We start from the raw sequence: 3,413 nt of genomic DNA on the forward strand, positions 1-3,413 counted from the left end.
GATAGGTGGGATTCAAATTCAGGTTTGCCTCCCTTCCAGACCTGTGAAACTCTAATCTCCTTCCCCCCCCCAGAATTTGGGAAATAGGAGCCAGAGCAAAAGCAGAAAGGAATAGGGCAACACCCCCAAGCCTGTGCACCAGTACAGCATTGCTGTCTCTGAAAGCGGCTTGGGGTGGTGTGAGCTGAGGGGACTCCATGGGGCCACGATGAGGCTCTGCAGATTGGGTGTGATCTGCTGTGAAGGATGATCTGAGACACAATATTAAAGTCTCATGGTCACTATGGTGAACCTAATAGGAATTAAATTAATTTTAAACCCTACTTGGAGCACTGAAGCAATTCAAGCACGTTCTGTCTTGGTTAACTTGAACTCATGTTTTAAAGGGAGGAAGCATTCCCAGAACCAGTTGTGGGAATCTGAGATCAACAAAACAGGGTGGGCGACAGACAATTAGATAATTACCCCGTAGATGTGGAAATCAAGACTGAGAGAGATGAGGTGGTTTACTTAAGTGTGCGCGTGTTTATGTCCACCTTCCTTATACGTTAGAATGGTCTTTGGCATGTAAGAGTTAACATTCAGTTTCAGTGACTAGTAAGCCTCCTCAAAGAACAAAGTCATGTAACAGCCTGCAATGTGGCTAACATGCAAATTGGAACAACACACATTTCAAGGCTTCACGAGTGGCCTCTCAGTATTCATGCTGCAAGGCAGTTTTGTGTTTCTCTAGTTGTTTTCATGCAACGAGGAAGTGACAAGAATTTTATTTCCTTGCAGAAATTACCATACAAAGAGAGTCGAGTGTTAGAACTGGACATGGACATAAAAAGACACAGAGTCTTAGTCTGGATACTCAGATTCCTGAGCGTCCAAGCTTGTGGCACCACTTGAGGGCTCTGCATCCTAGAGGAATTTCTGGGGGTTCTGCCTCTCTCTGGCTGAGTGCCAGCGTGTCTGTATTCCACCCTCATACAGAGTAACCTGTGAATCAGCTTTTGGAAGCAAGAAAGAGAAATCTTCATTTTTGTCTCTTTTCCTTGTGCAAAATGTTTTCTCCTTTGCCCTTATATTTGGGCTACACAGAGAATTCTTTCTGGCCCTTTTAAGACTCTTTCTACATGTTCAACCATAGAAATCCATCCCAGGTCCACTCTCTTCTATTTCAAAATTCAAAATGTATATGTTGGGCTCAGAACTAAAGACTCCTTTGGCTAAGCCATCAGTTTCCTGTTACATATCTAAATATGTCATAGGGATTGATGACAGGTATGTTCTGAAATGTTATTCCGGCAGGCATACAGGTAGTTCCTAAAGTGATCTCCATCTGAGAATAATACCCAGGTGTCCCAAAAGTCACCCCTAAAATCACCAGACATAGACAAAAATGGGAAACTGTAGCTAAGTGTACCTTTACTGATGATGCAAAATATTCATTACAAGATTTTACAAAATATTCTCTACATGTTGACTTTCTTTGTAAAGGAAAATTCTTACTTCCTTGTAAAATTTAGTAATGAATATTTTGTAAATAAAGGTACATTTAGCTTTAATTTCCCTTTTTTTTTATGTATTGCAACATCAGGGACAACTTTTGGGACACCCTGAAATATGAGTCTGTACTAGAAAAGGCAGTATTATGCTGGGAAGACCTAGTAATTTTAGCTTTAAACTAGACACTACCTAGTTTATATGCTAGTGCATGAAAAAAAATAAGCAAAATGAATTATAGACTTGAAGGACTACAGAAATTTGGCAAATTGAAATCACTTAAAAAACTGAATATGTTAATTTCTAAGGGGCATTTTTATAAAAACAAAAAATGTTATCTAACTTATTTTTTTTTATTTTTGAGACAGAGTCTCATTATGTCACCCTCAGTAGAGTGCCGTGCGTCACAGCTCACAGCAACCTCAAACTCTTGGGCTGAAGTGATTCTCTTGCCTCAGCTTCCCAAGTAGCTGGGACTATAGGCACCCCTCACAATGCCTGGATATATTTTTGTAGTAGTTGTCATCATTGTTTACAGGCCCAGGCCGGGTTTGAACTCACCAGCCCTGGTACATGTGGCTGGCACCCAAACCACTGAGCTATGGATGCTGAGCCTCTAACTTAAATTTTTACAGAATGGCGTGGTCCCAGAAATTTAAAAAATTAAAATCTTAAATTACCTTGTAAATAATCAAAACACATACTAATATAAGAGTTGTTTTAAGATTTTTATTTTTGATTATTATGGGTCCATAACAGTTGTAAATCTTTGTAGGGTAGGAAAAGTGTCTCTCCCTGAGATGGACATGTTGGCATTTCCCCCCCAGGGCTTTGGCAGGAAACAAATCCCTAGGCAAAAGAAAGGGTGCTGGTCAGTGTCAGTGGGAAGGGCAGGTTTTTGTTGTTGTTTTTGAGACAGAGTCTCACTGTGTCTTCCAGGCCACAGTGCAGTGGCATCATCATAGCTCATAGCAACCTCAAACTCCTGAGCTCAAGCAATCCTCCTGTCTCAGCCTCCTGAGTAGCTCAAACTACAGTGCCCACCCCAAAGCTCAGCTAACTTTTTTAATTTTTAGTAGAGGCGGGATCTTTCACTTGCTCGGGATGTTCTCAAACTTCTGAATTCAAGGGCTTCTCCTGCCTTGGCCCATAGAATGCCGGGATTATAGGCGAGAGCCACTGTGATTTGCCAGGCCTATGTTTACAGCGTGTTGCAGAGAAAACTTATGACAGCACGTTGAGATGTGGCCATAGAAGTGGCAGCTTGAGGTGAAAGACTATAGTTGTAAGTCTTCATCAGATTATAACATAGAAAAAAAGTTTTTAAACTATATTTAAAAATTAAAAGTATACTATAAAAGCATATTATGGTGCTCACTTCGGCAGCACATATACTAAAATTGGAATGATACAGAGAAGAATAGCATGGCCCCTGCGCAAGGATGACACGCAAATTCGTGAAGCGTTCCATATTTAAAAAAAAAAAAGCATATTATGAAGTCTATGTTAAAATAAGAAATACTGTAAAAGTATATTTTAAAATAAAAATTATGCTATCAAGTGTATTATAAATTATATTTTAAATGATTGAATTAGATGTTATGCTCTCTGTAATTGCTCTTTCAAATGTATGAAATATATTATGAATCATAAGCTACAACATATTACAGATGTGTTAGCCCTATAGAATTGTTTAGCTAAAGACTCAGACCTGAGCAGAACTGGTTGTGGTCTTCAAAAATGTTACCTAAATTCCCTAATACTTACGTGGTGTGGTGGGAACTGGATGAAATGATAGAGGAAAACCTACCAAGGTATAACATGTTCTCAGTAAATATTTTTCATCTGCCTTGCACCCTTTGAGTTTGTTCGGAAGTAAGTCGGTACTATCATATATATGTGCAAAATTTCAAAGGCTTCAA

The 3,413-nt window shown here is 39.3% G+C and overlaps 1 non-coding gene across 1 annotated transcript; it reads left to right on the plus strand.

The window, feature by feature from the left end:
• The first annotated feature begins 2,861 nt into the window (after positions 1-2,861).
• LOC128589342 (U6 spliceosomal RNA) lies at positions 2,862-2,968 on the plus strand. The gene has a single exon (XR_008380936.1). It is a non-coding gene; the product is annotated as a U6 spliceosomal RNA (small nuclear RNA).
• The last annotated feature ends 445 nt before the right edge of the window (positions 2,969-3,413 follow it).

Source organism: Nycticebus coucang, chromosome 6, assembly GCF_027406575.1.
Source record: "Nycticebus coucang isolate mNycCou1 chromosome 6, mNycCou1.pri, whole genome shotgun sequence".
Lineage (NCBI taxonomy): Eukaryota > Metazoa > Chordata > Mammalia > Primates > Lorisidae > Nycticebus > Nycticebus coucang.